The 21933-nt window shown below is 42.3% G+C and overlaps 1 protein-coding gene across 6 annotated transcripts in view; it reads left to right on the forward strand.

Annotated features, from left to right (window-relative positions):
• The window catches only part of CCDC162 (coiled-coil domain containing 162), a 93405-nt gene that overhangs the window by 48568 nt on the left and 22904 nt on the right, over positions 1–21933 (forward strand). For 4 of the 6 annotated variants that reach the window (XR_010471873.1, XM_065059682.1, XM_065059686.1 and 1 more), the window contains 5 exons: positions 2079–2128; positions 3648–9849; positions 11966–12103; positions 16477–16630; positions 18262–21921. The gene's annotated coding sequence lies outside the window, so the exon portion shown is untranslated. The remainder of the gene's footprint in view (positions 1–2078; positions 2129–3647; positions 9850–11965; positions 12104–16476; positions 16631–18261; positions 21922–21933) is intronic. The other 2 variants (XR_010471871.1, XR_010471872.1) reach the window with 1 other exon arrangement.

The raw sequence follows: 21933 nt of genomic DNA on the forward strand, positions 1-21933 counted from the left end.
ATGCTTGTACATCCACTTACCAGCTTTGATTTCCCAGCTTTTACATAGATCACTGTGTACTAACCGGGTACTGGCAAGGCACAGAGCAATTTTTTATATTATTCAGTGCTGATCTGCTGGAAGTTGAGCCCTGAAGACTCTGTTCTAATTGAACTTGTAGTTTGAAGGTACAAATAAAAATGCATTCAACATGTCCTCCCCTGGTGCAACTTGAGGCGCTAGGGAGGGTTTAGATTGGATATTAGGAAAAAATTCCTCATGGAAAGGGTTGTGAAGCACTGGAACAGGCTGCCCAGGGAAGTGGTGGCGTCACCATCCCTGGAGATGTTTAAAAGACATTTGGACAATGTTCTTAATGACATGGTTTAGTGCTAGAGTTAGGTTATGGTTGGACTCGATGATCCTGGTGGTCTCTTCCAACTGAAACAATTCTATGTCCACTATGTCCAGCTTAGGCCAGGCAGCCTCATGGTTCCTGTTACTACCTTAGTGCCAGTGTGAGGAGGTACATTATTATTATTATTATTATTATTATTATTATTATTATTATTATTATTATTATTATTATTATTATTATTAAATTTGTCACCATTTATTTCACTTGCACTGAAATTAGAAATATATAGACTTGGAGACCGTCCCCAGAGCTCACCTCATCTCTAGTAGCTGACCCACAAGACCCAGCGTATTTGTACCTGAAATATATAAGCAATGCCTAAACTGAATGTCACTGAAGAAGCCATGTCTACTCTAGAGACATTATTTGAGTAGTTCAGATGGTGGTTGTCAGTTTTCATTTTGAGAAATGATTCTTCTCAGCTTCCACACCTTTTCTCCCTCATTAGGCCTCCAGAAGCTTTAGGTTCCATTCAGCTAGGGAAATGAGGACCCCAAGCTGAAAGCCCTAAGTGTTTTTGAGAGAGACTGTTGGGTTTCAGCATGTATGCAAAGTGGTGGCTTTGAGTTAGTATTGTACTTACTCTGTGGCTACTTTAAGGAGGAAGGTAAGCTGGTGGCAGATGTAGAAATCCCGGTGGGGGACAGGAGACTGGGACATGGCCAGGGTGTGCAGTTGGCCAGGTGTGGGGCTGCAGATGGTGGCCCAGCTCCACCAGCAGTGGTGAGAGACTCAGGTGAACCTTATTTCACGGAGCCATCTCCCAATGGTCTCCCATGGGCACAGCTGCAAGGCTTGTGGTGGAGAAATGCATGTAAAGCAGCAGCAGCAGGTAAAATCTGGCTGTCACTATTCTATTAGATGGAGAATTCTTCTGGGCTTTTACATATGAAGCATCCAAGAGTGGTCCTAGCTAGAGATGGACACTATGTGAGAAAGGCTCCTTTAATGAATATTTCTAGCAGGTTTTTTTGTGTGGTGGTTTGTTTGTTTGTTTGTTTGTGTTTTGTTTTGTTTTTTAATTTTAGAATAAATTGTGAGAGTCATAATAAAATATCAACTGTAAAGATACCATGATGGGTATAAATTTTGCCTTTTGCCAATTCATTTTTATCCAGTGTCTGAAGGTGAGAACATGGATCCTGTATTAAACTGCTTGTGATTCTGTATCTTGTGCTGAATACATTACAAGTTTGGCACAGCCTTTAAGAATTTGAGAGGTACTAAAAAGCAAGCTCCTCCTGCACAAACCCTTAATGGCTATTCTGATTTTTTAAATAGTCAGCATGAATAATTTAGTTTAAGGTACTCATAAGCTTAGTGGCAGCTCAGTAGGCTGTATATGAGGAAATAACTGCTAGCTGCAAACTCTTTGTAGAAATATTACAGAATCTGTGAACAAAATTACTTGAACCAGACTTAAACAAAACCGTTCTGAATTTTTTTACAAGACTGCCTTAACTGTCTACTGGATCTGTCATACTGGTTGAAGACTTTATTGATGTTTATCCTCCTTAGAGTTTTGGAATTTCATAGCTGAAATATTTGCAATACTGTACATAACGTGATAAGGTTTTAAAGTTATATTAATAGAACATGTTACAAGTGTTTTGGCTTTGTTAGATTCATGGTACATCTAAGTCCCACATGATATTAAGAAGAAAACATTGTCTTATTGTAGGATGAAGTTCTGAAACTCAAGAGAGACATTATTGTTGAATATTGCCATAAGTAAGTACATCTGATATAGACAATTACCATATGTCTAATATATGTTTAATATAGATCTAGTGTAGATATTTCCATATAAACACATCATGTTTTAAATATAACTCTTGTTCTGAGGGCACCTATTTCATGTGGATAATATGAATTTATGGACTTCCTATTCAGATTATTATGAATATACCTGTAAGCCATTCTGCAAGCTGAGGAAAATAAAAACCTTTTCAGTGGTTTAGTGGGATAACACTGCAGGCAGTAAATGCCATTTTGCTGGATGAGTAGGAAATACTCCACTTGGTTTCTTTATGAGGAGAAAGGATTGATGATAGGATGCTAAGCAGACACACACAGCACCAACACTTTTTTGGTATTTCAGCAGAAATATCGGATGAACACTGTTGACATGTACGATAAATCATAGTGGAAATAATGTGCAGTCGATCAGAGAATGAGTGAGTGGGGTGCACTGTCCTGCGAACTCAATCTGGTTTGTAAGACAACTTGGGAGAAACCGGAGGTTCAAAGAGTTGGACTTGATTTTATTTTAAAACCCCGTGTTCATATGTCAATGTTCAATATTTTATAGTTTTTATTCCCGGATAAGTTTATGTTTCTGGGACCTTGGTCTTGCATGCAGTATCACGAGATTGAGCACACATGCCAATAAAGAAAGAAAAACAAATAAGGAAACGGGCTATTCTAGTCTACTGTCACTTAGAGACAGAATACACTTGAAATACTGCACTAGACTAGTTTACATGTTACCTTTCGACTGAAGTGCGTAGCCTGTTATGAAGCCACCCAAGCGCTGTATGTTCCAGACCCACTCTGCCAAAAAAACTGGGCAAGAACCTGGCATGTAGCCAGCATCCAGGTCTGTCTTCTCCTCACATGCCCAGATATGCAGAGATGCCCCCAAGCAGCCTGGGCAACAAGCGGGGCAAGGAGCAAGCTGCAAGCAGGGCAACTCTTTCAGCAAGCCCTGTTTTGCAAATGACATAGGTTCATGCAGTGCTGCAGATGCAGGCTACCTGTGACCCAGGGACAGCTGATCCAGGGTACAAGTAAGGCCAGACCTGTGGATCTGGAGGCAGTGTGCAGCCAGAGGCTGGTGTGGAGCTCCAGCCCAGCTCAGGAATGATGAAATTTGACTTGGGGTCACACTGTCTAATTCCCAGTCCCGCAGTTAACTCGGCGTCTCACTTGGCTCCTTCCTGCTTCTGCTTCCTTATTGTAGTGTAATGTTCCTTATTGTAATGTTACTGTGTTAACTTGCAGATATTTCTAAAGCATTGTAGACATCTGTGTGATCAAAAGCATTAAATCTAAAATTTACTTTGGTTCTTAAATGCCACAATTTTTATCTCTCTGGTTGTCACAGCCCTGAAGAATTATAGCTTGTAAATTTTCCCGTAGAAGATGCCAAAAATGCCCATACAGAAAGAGAAAAGGCTCAATAAAAGTAGAGCTTATCTGGACAGAGAATGCCCTGCACAACACTACATATTTTAATTATACCTTTTAGGCTGAATCGGCCTGTGTCCCAGCACGCCCTGAGAGGTCAACTCACTGGGTACTACGATAGCCTCAGAAGCCTCTTAGATGATTTCCCTGTCATTGGAGACAAGTGCTTCATAATAGGACTATCTCAAGGAAAAAAAGAGGAGCAAAACTCAAAGAAAAACCTTGCAGCTGATCCCAGGTTTGTATTATCTTTGCAAGCATGTTCCTGGCAGCCAGAGTCCTCAGTCAGTGCATATTACTAAGTAAATATAAATATATGTTTGTAAGGGGAATGATAGTTTGCAAGTGCCCTGAGCAGTGTGTTCTGCCAGTCTTCAAGCAATTTTGATGGATGGAGAATGTGCACAGTCAGAGTCTCCTGCAAAAGCTGGCCTACACATAAGGAAAACTTCAGAAATATATTTGCTTCTAATCCTAATGCTGCATGTAAGGAGGAAAAAAAAAAAAGGATAATCTGGTTTTCAGGATGTAAATCCTTTGTGTTAATGATTAAGCATAGGTAGTGAGGGTTGTTTTTCCCCTTAAATTTCATTTATTTAGGTTTATACGAAACTTGTTAGTAAGTCGCAGGCATATGACTTGTTGGAAGTTAGGAAAGGAGAGGAAGAGCACACAACAAGCTACGGTGTGACCCTGTATCATCTGCTCCTTTCAGAGGGACATCTTTTGGGCATGTCGCAAGGGTCTCCTTCCTCAAAACTTGTGGCTAGCAAGGCGAGCCCTTCTCCTGACTCTCTGTAAGTCTCTGGGTTCCCCATGCTAGCACCAGCAGGCAGATGGTGTGAGATGTGAAAGCAGTCAGCCAGCACACTGGTTTTGCTCTTGATCATCTTATTCCCCAGCAACAGAGAGACTTAGCAACAAAAACAGAGAGAAACCATTCATCTAAGGTTCAGGCAAAAGCTTTAGTTTCAATAACAAAGGTTGAGAGTGTGGCTACAAGCCCAACACACTGTAAAACAGGGTTGAAAAAGATACTAGAGAAGGTGATTGTCACCCCTTCCCTGTTATTTAACTGCATGCCAGCTGCAGGCTTGTGGAGCTACACCAGTCTTGAGCTGGCTCTCATCTGGCTGGTAGCTGCTGCTAAGTGACCCCATCACAGGCTCATCGTTCAAGCCACTTTTCTTCCTTTATCTACCTATTTTGATTGGGTGTTGTCTAAGGCACTGTATTTTGTACTGCTGTCTCAGGTGCCCTGAGAAGCTTTTAAGCTCTATAATATTTTGCATATTATCATAAAAACTTGTACACAGGCCATTCACAAAACATAGCTTTATCAGAAGCCTTCTCTGGATACAGTGACAGAAGAGATAATAGTAATCCTGGAGCAAAATATTTTAGTAGATTCATGTATCAAGCTCAAGGTACCCTCTACCCCTGGTTCTTTCAGTCTAGGGGTTCATGAGTCACACAGTGCCTATCTTCTGCCCTGAACTTGTTTGGGAGTTAGGACCAGGAGTGGTTACTTGCCATGGCAGCTGATCTGGTTGCCACCCTAGTTTATTAGCAAGGACTTTATTTGCACAGAGAAGCTGAGTTCAGCTGCAGAACCTGTACTTCTGCAGTTCGTGCCATGCACTGCCTGCTACTCTGGGTGTCACGGGGACGTTGAACAAAGAATAAAGCCATGGTGTGTTTCAGGAGTACACATCTTGTGGCAGAGAAAGTCTTGCAGAGCATTGACCCTGTTGGTATATTCATCATCCAGATCAGCGAGTCCCAGCATTGTGCACCATAATCAGATATTGGCTTGGGCCTCTTGGACCTGTGACTTTTCAACAGCAAGAAAATATTTCAATACTCTCTAATACTTTAGAGGGTTACACTGTTATACTTCTTCAAAAATATTAATATAAGCATATTCACTTACAAGCTGATACACGTTGTCCTTTTACACTTCAAAATGAAACCATGAAACATCCTAGAGAATAAGCATATGTATGCCCTTTTGTTTGTGAAATAGCCCTGGATTCTCTGATGTTGCCTTTTCTCCAGCAGCTCGTGTTCCAGTCACACTCAGTTTCACATTGCTTGCTATACCTTGCTGCTTTTCTGGGTTGGATATGCAAAGGAAGGCAGGACCAAATCCTCTCCTGATGGAGGGAGGCAGACGTGAAGGTGTCTGGGGAGCAGCGAGCCTGGGGACCACAGCAGCTCACCCTTCGCACCCACATCGACCTGTCCCTGCCCTGCCGGCAACAAAACGGGTGTTCAGGCCAGAAAGGGAACTGGGGAAAAGGCTTTCATTAAAAATGGCTCCTGCCCTTTCAGTCCCCCTGCCCTTTTTTTGTCCCTGCTTTATCAGTTATTACCAGTTAATATTTCATTTTTTGTTGCTTAACTGAAGCTGAGAAGCATCTTGTAGATGGCAACTGTCACGTAGTTATGACGAAAGCAGAAATTCAGCTTCCATCTTGCCCGTATTTAGAGGCTTATAGGAGGGCGTTAATTCAATTGCTTTCTTATCTTCTGAACTAATCTCGTTGCCTGTATTTGTGGCTGCCAGGCACTTGGGGAGTGAACAGGTCCTCCCTTCGCTGTCCCTCCCTCCCTCCCTCTGAGAAGGACCTGCAGCTGGGTGGAAGAAACAGTGTATGTGGTGGATGGTGCAGGGGGAAGGTGGCTGGGTACAGCGAGGGAAATATAGGGAGGAAAAAAGGCATGGAGTGAAGAGGGGGAAAAATAGAAAAAATAACATGGAATAAAGAAGTAGAGAAGAGACTCTCGAGGAGGTGCAGAAGAAATGAGAATGGGAATAGCTATAATCAAAAGCTTTCTGCAAATATATACATGTATTTTCATAAGCCCGTAATTCATTAAGGTCAATGGAAAATGTTTAGATGCCTGTATCTGACTAGGATGCCTCGATAATCAATAGGTGCTTCAAAGGGATGACCCATTTCAGACTCCTGCTTTGGGATGAGGTATGTCCTGGAAGTGCCCCTTTCTCTCTCCAGCAGCTCAAGGGATGTGCTGATATTGTCAACATCCACATTTGGTCGGACGAAGCCCTGTCTTTCCTGATTTTGCTGTCTTTATATTATATAGAGTCCAGCTGCAGCAGGATGAAGGGAAGGCTCTGCATACGTGAGCCCACCCTTGCTGGCTCACCTGAGCCTTGGCAGTAGCCCTTAGAAAAAGGCAGAAGCACTTGGGTGCAGCAGAAATGTTATCTCACAGAAGACAGCAAAAAATCCCCCCAGCAACTGCCATCTTAGAAGTAAGTGTTAGAAGCAGGAAGAAAGAAGAAAATGTATGGCTGTGGTTTCTGTGCAGTGGTGCCGCCCTGTTCTTCCCTTCCCCCAGCCTTCTTCTTTATTCCCAGATTTGGCACAAGAAACAAAGTCATAGCTTTTAGCCGTACCATGTTTTAAATTTACTAGTCACTCTGTGAGCATGACATAGCATCTCTGGGATGCTTGGGGGGTTTAAGGTTTTATTTGGGATTAGGCTGTGTTTCAGCTGTGCCTTGGGAGGTGGTGCTGTGAATGGTTCATGTGTTGCTGGGGTGGGCAGCACCTGTGCTTATCTGGATGCAATGGACTTTCCTTATTTTCTCGCTGAAGAAGTCTGGTCCCACATCACAGCAGGGTGACATTGTGTTGGGACTCCTGTGCAAACACAACTACGGAGGAGCCACTCTGAACGTCCTGTGGTGAGGTGGGGAAGTTCAGCATCTGTGACAGGCTGACCACAGGGCCTGATTGCTGAAATCTGTGAAGACGAAGCACATCTGGATAGTGTGTGCACTTCTGCCTTTGGAGGAAACCCTGGTCACCCTGTTTGCTCTCTCCCTGCTGGTATCACTTATGGGCTGTGACGTACAGCAGGGGGAATGGAGAGTGCAAATACTAATCTCACCCTGAAAAGCGTCACTTCTCTGATTTCCTGAGGTACAATTTGTGCTTATCATTCCTGTGCAAAAGTCAGTAGGGCACAGCTGGTTAAACAAACCCTGCCCAAATATAATTTCCATGCTTACAACACAGAGTATTTAACCTTTCATTACTCCATCCCACCCAAACCAAAGGTCTATTTTTTGCATTCAGCATTGCCTTTTTAAAAAAAAAGAAAAAAAATGACAAAAGGCAAAAAAAAAAGGTTAAAAACCATGCAAAACTGACTTCAAAAAGAGCTGAACTTAACTTCCAAGCTGAATCTACATATTTTATTTCAGAATGTATTAGCTGCACATTGTACTTCATATATGTGAAGATAAGAAATGGCACATTGTATGTAAAACCAGGAAAATACATTATTTTTGTAGTAAATGTTGCATTTTCATATCTCGTGGCAAAAAAAGCACAGGCTGCCTACTAGTAATTGCATATCATATTTAAAAATAACAATACAGATTTTTAATGCCTGTCTGCTGCTTTGCCCTGCCTGTCTCCTGTTCTAGCCACAAAAAGCATGTTCCCAGGGCAAAAGACCCTGAATGGCCTCAGCACAGCAATTCATGCCCCTGCTTTATAAATCAGATGTTTTAAGAACGTTTCTTTCCATTTTCTCTCAAATTCAGCAGGTGTTGAAGGTCAAACCTTTACCTCATATTCTATACATCAAAGCTAAATCATGTTATGTCCAAAATAGACTTGCTCCAAATCTTAGAGGTGAATCCGCTGTTCAAGTAGCAGTTTCATGAAACTTTTAAAAAATGTCTTTCTGGGAAGTGACAGGCAGGAAGAAGCCTCAAAATAATAATAATAATAAAAAAGCCTCTGAACACCTCTCACTGTTTTGCTATAATTCAGATCCTTCCATCCTCGATCACGCTCTTTGCTGTCTCCAAATGGACTCACCTTCCTTAACGTGTGGTTCAACCCTTACCCCACTGAAGTGCTGATCGTGTTCAAAAAGCTTGCAGAGAAGGTACTTGCTAACACTAAAAGAGATTTTGTTCTGGGCGGTAGGCCATGCACATTTAATGCACATGTGCATTAAAATTTTGCTTGTTACTGGAGACACGGAAATAAACATGAGGGGTTTTAATCTGGCTGCAGCTTTTATGTGCCAGTGATGAAGAGCATTGACAAAGAGTGCCTGTCAGGAAGGAGAGAGCTTTGGTCCTCTTGGTTTAGCAGTAGAAACAACAGAAAATAAAAGGAAGGATCCTTTAGTTAAATACCTAAAGATCTTTAAAGATCAAATGTAATTAAACCAAATCCCAGCCATGCTGTGTTGCCTTTTCCTACTTGTGAGAGTATTCCCCATCCTACCACCTTATCAAATCTTGTCCCTATCCCTGCGTACACAGGCTTGGACCTTTATGTCCTCTGACTTATTTCTGCTGAACCCAGGAGGAGAGGGGACAGGAGGGAGGAGAACCCCGCGCTAGCCGTGACAGGGCGGGAGCTGGAGAAGGTGCAGTGCAGGGGCAAGGCGGTCTGGCTGTGTCTGTCTACTTGGATAGATATAAACCATGAAAAAGGCGGTCATAACAGACACTGGGGAAGCAGTTTCTAAACCAGAAACTGCGACACCACATGGGACAGTGACAGCTAGGAGTGGTATCCCGAGCCCAAACAAAATCCAGTGCCTGACATTGCTCTGGGAGCCCCAGCCCTTTCCCAGAGAGGTCTAATTTGGTGACCGAGAGTGGTCATGGCCAGGGAAGCAAAAATATTTGCTACTTGGGAGTATTTGCTTAGGGACGATGATCTGAATGGGGTTTTCTGTGCACTTGTCTTACCTGAAGGCTGCTATCAGAGCTCTCCACCTAAATCTAGAAATTGTTGCTGCATTTCACGACGTGGCTTTTGCTCAGTTAGGAAATTCCCCACAAACCAATTAGAGAATTCCCAAAACTGCTTTTGTGCCTTAAACCCAGAACCTCTGATTCAAGACTGTGAGGGACTGACGGGATTGGTAAGTAACAAATACTGTGTGCTTAAGGTAGATGGTTCCATGTGCAAAAGAGTATGAAATGCTGATGGTGAGAAAAGGATAAAAGGAGCATGAAGATGAGATCAGTGTCAACTGAAGAATAAAGTCAAGATGGAATTCCAGTCTTATTTTTCTTTTCTCTTGCTCTATTTTACTGAAGGAAGTCTGTTGTTTCTTGGGTGCATGCCTACAGCATCACAGATGCAGACAATAGAAAACATGGTCCAAAAATTGCTCTTCTGCCTCTAGCAAGTGTCTGCTAAACCGTCTTGTCAGCCCATGGTGTGTTTATCTTTACCAGAAAATTAAAAAAGGTGAGCTTGGGTTCCTCAAAGTGAATCTGTCACATGATTCTCTTTCAAAAGGGTGAAACAGCTGAGCTGTGTGTTGTCCCGCGTGAACAAGTATTTGTGCAGAAACAGTACTGGTTTCCCTAATAGCTTTGACCTGTGGTCCAGGAGTGGGATTTATCTGCCTGCCCTTTAGTGGTGAGCAGTGAGGTGTGTAGCTACTGGTATCTAACCACCAGTGAACTCTGCTGCCACTGGACACCTCTGCTGGACACCGCTGCAGAGACACCTTCAGAGGAGCTGCTTGTCCCAAGCTAAAACGTGTTCAAAGCAAGTGGCATGAAACCTTTGGAGGTGCCTAGGATTGCAGGAACTCAGTTAAATCTGATGCCTGATAATTAGGCAACTGAAGTCACGTGAGATAACCCTGTCCCAAGGGCTGAAGTGCTCTGGGCATTTGGCTTTTCAGCCACTGGATTATTCCCGCAGTACAGTGAGCTGGAGTTTGAAACCACGGCATGTCCTGTGTGCTGCATGGCTGGACTGTTTTCATGCCACCTAGAAAATACCCGTGTTTATACATAAGTACACTTGGTGCTGCTCAAATGCAACTCAGGAGTAGAAACTTCACCTGCAGAGCTTCCGTTCTGTCCGGGTGTCTTTTAAACAAATGAAAAACTGATTATGACAATTGGGTAAAAATATTAAATTCTTCAAGAACTGGGAAAATATATAAAAGACTAGCTTGATCTTTTACTGTCTCCAGGTTTGTTGCATTATCCCTTATGTATTTTTCTTTTTATGTGAGTAAGATTTTTATTATCAGTTCTGAATTTATCGTCTTGAAATGTAATTTTGGAAGGGAAGAAAGAACTCAGTGAATCATAAATACTTGTTACAGCTTTTGTCTTAATACTGTGCTCGTGACTGTTTGATTTTGAAGTGGGTTTATTTTCTCTAACAAAGAGCACTGCCTGTTCTGCAATGTGCACTTATTGTACCATCAAGTACATATTAGTAACTTCATTTGTACATGACTGAGAAAGCTCACGTAAATTAGCATGTTTAATGAGCTTTGAAACAATCAAGAAGACTGAGCTCAGTGATCAGTGAGAAACCACATAAACAGATGTAGGAGGAATATTATGTGCAATGTATTTCAATTTCAGATGCAGCTAATGTTTACCTAGCTACCACCCTGTTAAAGCAGAAAATACAGACAATGATGGAGTCCTCAGCACTCTGCTGTCTCTATAACACATTTGGTACAGACAATTTAACTCCATTGCTCTTGGCCAAGAGATCCTTTTTGTTGAGGAATAATTTCCCTCTCCCCCGAATCAGACCATTTAACTTCCTTGAATGACGGCAGCCCCTGCAGCCTGACAGGGAGAACATTTGGTTTCTACAGCAGGTGCGCCCAAGTTAAATCACTTCTGTGGTGGCCCTGTCTTGGGAGACAGTTGAGCCCTGTGCACACAGTGCATATGAACACCAAGTAAGAGCAGGTGCTCTTGTAAGGGTAATAATTTGCAGAGACCCGCTGCTTGGAGAAGTTTTTTGCTAGGCTTAAGGAGAATTAAAAGAACTTCAGAGCCTCAGCAGAAAAATTATCATTAGTTTGCAGAACTGAGCCCCAAAAGTATTTTACTAAAAACAGTTGGAAATGTTGTCCCTATCGTTCCTTATCAGGTAGTAATTAGCTTAGGTTTTTGGTATGTAAAGTAAAATGCCATCTCAGGAACTGATTCTGCTTCTGTCTGATAAATCTAATTTCAGTATGATAATCAGTAAGATATACCATCATCCTTGTTAGCATTTTGTAAAAATTAACTTTTCAGTGGTAAAATAACCATTCTTTTGAGATGCTTGTAACTTGTCATTCCTATGCCTTTTCCTCCCTGACCTTACTACATCCTCATAATTTTCCACCTGCTGCAATCTCTTTTCCTAAAGCCTGGTGGTGTAACATTGAGGGGGATGTAAACACATTCTTCTGCCCTCCAAGGGAAGGAGGAAAAATGGACAAAGTCCTGAAGTACAAAACTCCTGGAGGGAAAACGAGTTTACAGGACTGAGATATTTTTACATGTATTTCCTGATACCTTACCTGATAAACTTACTGTTCTTGGGACTCCAGGGACTGAACTTCAAGACATACAGAAAACATCTGACAGCCTGCAAAATCCACTGGATCCCGCAAAGTAGCCCAGCTGGTAGCTGTTCACAGAGAAGTGATCTTTCTACAGTTTGATGCAGCCATCAGGCACTGGCTATGGTAAGAATTACAGCCTGTTAAGGATGGGACTGGCACCTTTTTTATAAAGAGGGTGTTTTTTTGTTCACAAAGAAAGAAGAAAATGTAGGAAAGATGAATTTAAATTTTGTCCATGGTACCTGCACCAAGACCATCAAATGTGCCCTGTAAGTGTAGAAATTTTTCTTTCACTAAAAGTGCCAATTTTTGTTTAACTAAAAGTGGTAAGAGTCCTTACATGCTTCATTGAGGGATCTCGACATACCATGTCTGAGCACAACTGTCGTATTATCTGAACATTATATCACCTTTATGGTGTGACTCGTAGTTTATGAAATCAGGCAGGTTGGTAGCTGCTACAAAGGTAGACTTAATCTTTTTGTTTTGCTGTGGGATCTGCATTCGATTCTATTTTTTCCTCTATCAAAAAGTGCCTAATGAGCAGGTCTGGGACTTACACCCTAGGTTTACCCTCCTGTAAAATGTTGTTATGTACCCCATCACAGATACCCAAATACGATATACTTTTCAGGTCTTTCTGAAAAGTACCTGCCTTCCTTTCCCCACCCTGCTTTTGTTCCATATGTTGTCTGTCAGTAATGGTCACAGAGAGGTTTGATTGTACTCAAAAGCATAACCTTGGCAGAACCTAAACAAGGGCAGGACATGCAAAAATAAAGGACATTTCAACTCTCCTCTCCTCTGTATGTGCCACGTGGTGGCATGACGCAAGACCAGATTTGTAGGGGAAGGAAGGTCAGGGAGTCTACCAGAAGAGAAACAACTCCTGGACTTGGTTTTGAGTAACACACAGGACCGAGGTCAAAATGCTTCAGTGAGAGAGCTGTTCTCTAAGAGCAGCCATGATGTGCTGGCATAAAACACCCATGAAGGAACAGTGAAAGCCAATTAAATGTCACTGTAGCTGAGCTCAGCATCAAAATGGGAAACTAGATAAAAATGAGAATACTTGCTGAAATAAACCTAGAAGGATTAGCTAGGGGAGTTAAATCCTTGCAGATGGCATGGAGACTCTTTGGGGACATACTGGAGGCACTCAAGAAATGCACACCACATGTGAAGAAAGACTTAAGAAAGGCTAAGAGGATGCTGGCATGGCTAAACAGCAGGATTAAACATTTTATTAAAGCAAGAAGGCATCCTTCAAAAAGCTGAACTTTCATTCAAATGAAGAAAATAGAAAGGACTGTAAAATGTGACAGGATAAATACAAAACAATTCAAGACAGCCCAGCAAGGTTTTTGAGGCTCAACTTTGCCGAAGGCATCAAGACTAATAATAAACCTTGTTTCAGATACACAGGAGCAGAAAACCTGCCAGAAAGTCTGAAGGGACAGTAGGTGATCAAGAGTGTTCGGTGAAGATAAGTCAATAGCAAACATCTTAAAAAGTGATTTGTTTGTTTCTTCACGCCTTGTGGAAAAGCTTGAGGAGATCACACACCAAAACCTTTCTTTATGGGATCAGTATCAGAGGAACTGCTGCAAATGGAAGTGTTGCCAGGGAAAGTTAAGGGGCAAGTGGATTGAAATGGAGATGAACAAGTTGCCAAGACCAGACAATATTAAAGAATTCTGAAAAAAATCAAGGACTGTTTTTTTTAAAAAGAAGCCAAATTACTAGCTATGGTGTGTAGCTTCTTGCTTAACACTGGCCTGATACCCAAAGACTGGAAGTGGCTTGATGTGTTGCCAGTTTGTAAAAAAGGATTGCAAGGGTAATCTGGCTAATCACAGGCCGATAAACCCAATATCCATAGTGTTCTAATTAGCAGAAACTGTAATGAAGTGGAGATATGGACAAATATGATGTATTTGGGAAGAATCAATGCTGCTTTTGGAAATTGCAGTCATGCCTTACAAACATATTAGGGTTCTCTGAAGGTGTTAACAACATAGATGAGAGGTTGACACAGTTCATTTGGATTTCCTGAAAGCTTTAATAACCTCAACAGAGGCTCTTGAGGAGTCTAAGCAGCCACTGGATATGTGAGGAGACGGTCGCATTTGTTAATAGTTAGTTGAGATTAAGGAAAGAGAAGTCTGTAAATGGGCAACTTTTGCAATGGATAAGGGAGGTCACCAGTGGCTTCACACAGGAGTTCAAGCTTTCTCCCAGGCTGCTCAGGTGCTTACAGACGAAATTGAAAAGGGACCGAAGCTGAGGTGATACAGTGTGTACGTGATAACATGATAGCCAGGATACCAAGGGTAAGGGCTGGCTGGAGAAGGACCTTACAAAACAGAGTGACCGCAAAATAAAACAGCAGCTGGAGTTCAGTGTGTCAGTACAATGATGCATCTTGGGGAAGAAAAAAATATCCCAGTGTATAAAATGACATCCTTTGACTTGGCCATTACCATGCAGTAATGAAATCTCAGAGTTACAACAGATCATTCTGTCAAAATTTCAGCTCAACTGCAATCATAAAACAAACAAACAAGCAAACAATTGATTCCCTTTAGGAAACCAAAAATAAGAACACCACTACATCACAGAATAAATCTGTGTTGATGAGCCTACGCAGTTCTCATCCCCACCTGAGAAAGGACAGAGAACTCTGAAAGGTTTCCAAAGGAGCCACATGGGTGATGAAAGTTTGTTGGGTTGAACGAGTAGTTCGGCTGGGGGACAGCTCTGTGAAACCATCAGTCAAAGGCAGGGGACAAACAAGGTGTGTCTGCTCACAGTGTTTTCTAGTGTAAGGTGCATCCCAGGTGAACAGCAGGTAGCTGGGTCTGAATGAAAAACAAAAAAGGCAGTTCTTGTATATGGCTTGTAATTAGGCCGTGGGATTTCTTGCTGCAATACACAGTGGCTGGTAAAAGTTCACAGGACTCAGAGACTGCACAGGCTTGTGGAAGACAAATCTACCAGGTGTTATTAAACATTTACCAATCACCTCTGGCCTGAGGTACAAGTTCTTGGAGGCCATGAGAATATCTGTGGGAGATATCTGCATATGATTGCTCTGAAGAGTTTTGAAATCTCATGAATCCACTTTTGATCACTGAGAGACGGGACTCTGAGCTGGATGGACCTTTGCTCTGAGCCAGTATGATCGCTCTTGTGCGGTCCAGTGGAGTTGTGACTACGTGTATTTGTAGACTAAAGATTTTTCTGGAGACGCACAAGAATATAAAACTACCTTGTGCTTTTATTTCTATTTTCTCTTGATTAAAATACCGTAGAGGTGACTGGTTAGGGAAACCTTTTCCTTGGATAAGGAATTGTGTTAGCAGGAAGTAAGAAGAACTGCAGTATTTCAGATGCTTCATTTTTCTTGTTCCTTATTGCCAGTGCAATTATTTTCCATCTTCTCCACACCGGGGCTTACAGTGTGACACTAAATCACATTTAATCTCTTAGGAACTTCTCTGGCAAGTTTGATCCTGGAAGCTGTTATTTGTCCCTGTAATTCCTTTGTTAGTCCTGCAACTGATACAAACTGCATGTCATTTTAAAAAGCGCCTGACAAAAACAAAATAAAAAGTTCCTTGTCTTAGAGTTGCCATTCAAAGGAGGATGTGCAGCTACAGAAAGACTTGCAGTCTAGAATATTTCTTATATTGCAAGTACCAGTTGATCCAGGGCTCTTTGTTTTAAAAACATGTGAATGAAGTACAGGAGAATAGAATGTGACAAAGAGGCTGCAATGAAACAACAAAGTCATGTCAAAGCTCGGTTGGCTAATATATTTACATGATGCATACAGAGTAGTAAAAGGCAGCTTTGTGTGTGTGATTGCACAGCACAACACAATCCAAGCGTGAGGAGCCAGCTGGGTCCCAGAAGCAGCACTATACCCCTGTGCCGGAACAGCACGCTGCTGGTGGGGCAGCTCCTGCTGCTCAGCCGGGCTCTGGTGTGTCTGCATGGCCCAGCATCTGCTGTGTGACACATGGGGCACTTGCCAGGGGAGATCAGGGCTCAAGAAAATCAGTGGGCTGTGTTGTTGCTAAACCTAGCTCTGGATTCCAAGTATCCAATAATTTAGGTTCCAAAGCTTCAAGAGCACTCCTGAAAACTTTGAAAAACTTCAATGGCTCTCCCACTTTGTATCAGAAATTATCCTAATATTAGGAATAGGAAGTATAGAGCTCCTGAATTACTATCCAGTGCATTAGCTACCTGGGCATCCCTCTCCATAAGCACAGGCACAAGTTTTGCTGTAAATGTCCCCAGTCAGATGCACTTTCACTCACACATTTACATGATTAACATTTGTGTCTATTTGTTTTAATTATCATATCTACCGTTATCACTCACTACAATGTTGGGTTATGATGAGGAGACGGTAATTTTGTTATAGACCATTTGGAGAATTTTGAAACCATCTTCTTTTTAATACAAATGCTTTGGTTTCTTTACAGAGAGACATTCTCATCCTCAGGGAAAGCTTCAGCCTACCAGAGTGTTACAGATAGGATATACCACGTGCTGCCTCCATTGAGTAACTCTGTGATTCAGGGTGCATTTACTTCACAGCTAAGGCTCCCTCAGCTTCTGGATCCTCAAAGTTGCAGGGTGAGTAAAGCATACCCTTCCCCTGTTGGCACTGAGCTCTTTGGAAAACAAAATCCTCTGTGCTTCTTGCTGTTGTACTTAGAACTTAAACACTAATAGCTAATTAGCTAAAAATCTCATGATGACAGCTTATTAACTTGATTCACCATTAGGGATTCCAGAAAAAATTCTCTATAGAAATGAGTAATACAAATTCGAGGTGAAATATAATCATACTGATGTCACCAAAATGGAATTCCTCTGTAGGATAGATGTTGGGGTTTCTACTTTCAGATTTGGTAGTTACTCTTCTGAGCACTCTCATCACCTGGCAGGAGTTTTGATTGCCCAAGGTGTCTGCCATGGTTGTGTGCAAGATATTTAGATCTAGCAGTTTTATTAGCTACAGCATCACACCAAGTTACATAATGCCAAATCATATACCTATGTGCTCAAGAGGCACCTTGAATGACACTGGCAAAAAAAAGCTTGCTGTCCTGTTAGGGAAAGTAAAGATGAGTCTTTCTGGTGATCTTAGCATAGTAACAGACAGTTTTAAATAATCTAACTTCATGTTTCCTCATTTTAATGCCCTCCTGTTAATTATCCAATATCAGATAATATTGTTTCACCTTCAGTAATGCCTTTCCCAAACAATGAGTTACAGAAATGCAATTTTCTGCCACCCCTGCCTTGATTTAGGTGACAATGACACATAGGACCTTCTTAGCATAACTCAGAAACAGCATTTGTATTGATATGCAAAACTTGGACATCTTTGATGAATAAGATGTCCCAATGCTTCTGAGATAGGACCAGTAATTTGACAGTAGGTAGGTAAGGGCATGGGACCTATTCTGTGGATGCAGAAGTAGCTCAGCATCTTGGTAGGAAATGTATTCCAGAATTAATCTTATTGCTTCTTTCTCAAGGAGCGATAATAGATGCTTCTTTCTTTCTAACACATAGCCTACTTTCAAAGTCAGAGCAGAGTGTATCACCTATCAAATAGCAGCTTGGCCTTTGAGTTGCCTTTTCCTTATCAAATTAGATGAGACTCTCATAACTAATTGAATGTTGTTCTTATTTATGAACAGTCATCTCTATTCTTTTACACACTCATGTACTTCCCTTGGAGGACATTCCTAATGGATGGAGGATTGTTTCCAGTCACTATCAACAACACAATTAATATAAATTACATCAGGCAGGTACAATGAGACAGCAGCCTTGTGCTTATGTCCAAAGACATAAAGACAAGATGAATCTGTGATGCAGGAGGAAAACAAACTAATATTATCCCGTTCCCTGTCTTTGTTTTTTAAAGAACAGAAGTGAACAAAAAACATCTCCCCCTTTTCTGTCCAAAAGCCCATTTTATCATTTACTTCACATTTGATCTTTTGTCAAGCAGAGCAGAGCATTTTTACTGATAATGAACCCATACTTATCATTTTCCCAACATGCTAGAACTAGAGAATCAAATAATTTCTACGCATGGGCATATGTGTTTTAGGACCACGTTGCTAAAAGCTTGAAATCTGTTTGTGTTTATAACACAAAAAAGCCCTGTGCAGACAGTTATCTGAGATTTGCTGTCACTGGTTAAGCTCTGTGCAAGAGACCTTCAGAGACTCTGCCTTCCTCTCCAGCTGTGCCTGTGCAGCCTGGCTGACGCAGACCCAACAGTTACCCATGGGCAGCTGCCGGCGATGCAGTTTCTCATGGAGGATGTACTGCACAACAGCTACGGCTCTGCTGTGGAAGATCACGCCGACTGTCCAGCCTTGTCAGCTAAAAGCAAGCAAGTACCTCTAACAGTGTGGGACCGTACAGCTTTTATGTAGGACTCCTGTTAGTTTTTGCAACCAAATCTCTGTGAACATAAGTGGCCTAGATCTGACACAGGCAGTGATAACCTCACCTACTCCTGGCCATCTGGTAAGAAGCAAAGGGAACAATGTTGCTGTTATAAATCCTGAGTGCCCTTGAGAGGTGAGTGGTGCCCAACAATAGGATGAGGGGCAATGGGCACAGACTGAAGCACAGGAGGTTCCATCTGAATATGCGGATAAACTTCTTTACTTGGAGGGTGCCAGAGCACTGGAACAGGCTGCCCAGAGAGGTTGTGGAGTCTCCTTCTTTGGAGACATTCAAGACCCACCTGGACACATTCCTGTGTGATCTGCTCTAGGTGAACCTGCTTTAGCAGGTGAGTTGGACTAAATGACCTCCAGAGGCCCCTTCCAACCCCAGCCATTCTGTGATCTGTGATTCTGTGAGAGAAGCCCTAGTGACAGACACCCCTAGAGGGCCTGTTGGTATCTCCAGACTTCTAGAGGAAAGAGAGTGTCCTGACTTCTCTCTATGCCCCACCGAAGGTCCAGCTCTTTTTTTATCAAGAGCTACTCAGTGCAAATGGGAAAGAAACAGCCTGGCCACTGTCTAAACCCAAATCTAGCCAAGGAGAGGCAAAGTACCTCCAGGCTGTACTTCCCCAAGTACTTGTGCTGTGGACGTGGATATGAGGGATGGTTGCTGGTGGCACCTAGAGCCTGACAGAAACTACACAGAAATTTGGTTCAAGGAATGGGGAGGGAGTCAAACTGTTTGTGATGCAAAACAGATACACTGATTGATTTGTAAGGTAAAATGAGTGGAAAGGACAAATCTAGTTATTTTAAGATCTGCTTCCTTCAAAATCTGGCCTAAGAGTTTGACTTCTGTAACAGTACTTTTAGTAGAGACCAAGTAGAGAGTGATGCTTTTGAAGCGATTCACTTGAGGAAAGCAGCAATAAAACAAAGGATTTAACTTCTGTGCAATTTTATCCCCATCTCTGCTGTATGTGAGTACTCAATGCAATCAAAAAGTGGCCTCTTTTTTACAGTACTGTGCTCTGACGTACACTGGCGTAAGGCCCCATCGCAAGTTCTGATTGTGCAATAGCCTGTTGCATGTCTTGTCTCACTGTATATTTCATGAGATGCTATTAAGCAAAGAAAATAATGTGAAAAGCTTGTCGTAACTTTCTGAAGCCATGATCTTAAGGGTCTCTACCAACTAAAATGATTCTATGATTCCGTGATTTCCCTGTGACTTTCAACAGAATTTGGCAGAAATGGTTGATTCAATGGTTGCAGAACAGCAAAAAGATGTACAAACTTTTGCTCAGGCATCATGATCTGGCCATATCACTTAACTTGCTGAGATCTTTTCTGATACTATGGAAGCAACTAGAAATATTAAAGGCTGAATGGGGCCGGCTCAAGCTGAGAACTGAGGATATCAATACAGTTCCTCTCTACAAAGAGTTCTGTGAGCAACAGGGGTAAATTACCTTGGATACAAGAATAGTCCAGAGTGACTGAAAAGATGAAAAATGAGAAAATTCTCTGCTTTCTCCCTCTATTTTGCTCCTTGTTAGAGAAGTTTGTCTATTCCTAACATCCTGCCCCCTCTTGCACTGCCTTTTTTTTTTTTAATTTCCACCTTTCTTTACTTTTGCTTATAATTAACCCAGTACTTCCACTTTTCTCTAAGGGCTTGAGAGCTACCTTTTGTTTCTTTGTTTCATTACAGTTGTTTTTCCCCTCTTTCAATGTCTATTCAGCCTGTTTACTGATGATGTTTTCCAAGTGCATTCTTCTCAGTCGTGTGACCTGCCTCTGTATTTGAGGCTCCATAAACAATGTTAATACAGTACTTGAATAAATGGAATTTTTGGAAGCCTGTTAGATGAATTGTAGCAGAATTCTTCCTAACCCTCCTACTTGGCTCAACTTTGAGCAGTCAGGAATAGAAAACTGGAAGATTTCCATCAGAGAGGGCCTTCTGAAAGCAGAAAGTGGAACATCACTTTTTAAAAAGCTTTGTCCCCAGAAACCACAAGAAAGGAAGTAAAAGAGCAAGACAACACAGTAAGGGTGAAATCTGTGCATAACGGCACTGGAAAAGTCATGCAAGATTGCAGGGAGGAAGCAATGCTTAGTGGGCCTGTTCCTACAAGTCCGAGGCATTTCAGATTGACAAATCTGAATCTGTCACAGCAAATTTGTGTGGGTGTGAAGAGCTGGTAGCAGACCCAATGTTACCTCCCATGCATTAACACCAGACTGGAGGGGGCACGGTCCAATGCTGGGGGCCCACAGACTTTGCCTCTAACTAATTTATAAACTCTGCCTAGGGAGCAGCTCCAGGACAGCTCAGGACTGGGTTGCAGGAGGGCTGGGAGTCAGGTGTACAAGTGCTCCATGCAGAGCAAGCAATGGATTGTGCTTCTACCACGGGCAGCTGCAGGAGATCCTGACCTCAGCATCTCCCAGCCCTTTTGCACCCAGAGCTCCCTTGTGGTGATGCCTGAGATCAGGCTCAGCAGTTATTGCCTCCGGGAGGAGAAGTGAGCTCCCTGCCCTGGCTTTGCTTACACCGAGACTTTGAGCAGGAGGAGATTGTGTAGCAGCACCTGTAACAGCTCTTTCATAGCAGGAGATCTGCCTGAGGTAAGGATGGGACTGTTTTAGAGCACCTGCAGCTTACTGTACCCCAAAATCCCACTGTGTTTCCCTCCTCCAGGTCTCCACCCTTCTCCTTCCACAGATGAGAGCTCCCCAATTCCCTCTCCGAGCTCTGTGCTAACCTTTGTGTCATGTCATCAAGGGTTTAAAAGGCAGTGTGATTAAAGCAATAACATGTAACGAGCTACATATGCCTTGCTAATGAGTCCTCTGCTTCTAAGAGCAAAGCTCCTTGGCACTTAGCACTCAGAGGCACTTTGCAAACCCATGATCAGATACTAAGGAGAGCAATGGGAGGAGGTGGAGGGAGTTTCTTGATCTATTTGGATGACAGTGACAGACAAGTTCTCACTGGTTACCAGTTTTCCGTACTTTATCTGGTTGTTCCTTTCCCTCAGTTTTAGTTTCATATTATTACAAACTTGGAGAAATTACTGACCTTTGCAATAAGGCAGGACCAGTGAAGAATAGACTGTCCTGTCCTGCTTATAGGTAGAGTGGTGCTAACGCTGTGCACTGAGACTTAGTCACACTCTGCATGGGTTAGGAACAGGGGCATGGGAAGAAATAATAAAGTTAAGGTCCAAGGTCAGTAAATGCAAACACAGTAATTTTGAGAGAGAATGTGTGAAATACCCATGTCTTGGTGATTCTAGTATGGATATCCTGTACCTGGCCATGCAAGCCATAGTCAGACAAAAGGGCACAGAGGAGCAGTTTGGAGAGCCTATTTCGAGCACTCAGCAGATACTTCCCCCCAGAGGAGTGTCAGAAACCAAAATGAAAGTGTACCAGGTAAGGGGAAGA

The sequence above is a fragment of the Columba livia genome, chromosome 3 (genome assembly GCF_036013475.1).
Source record: "Columba livia isolate bColLiv1 breed racing homer chromosome 3, bColLiv1.pat.W.v2, whole genome shotgun sequence".
Classification (NCBI taxonomy): Eukaryota; Metazoa; Chordata; class Aves; order Columbiformes; family Columbidae; genus Columba; species Columba livia.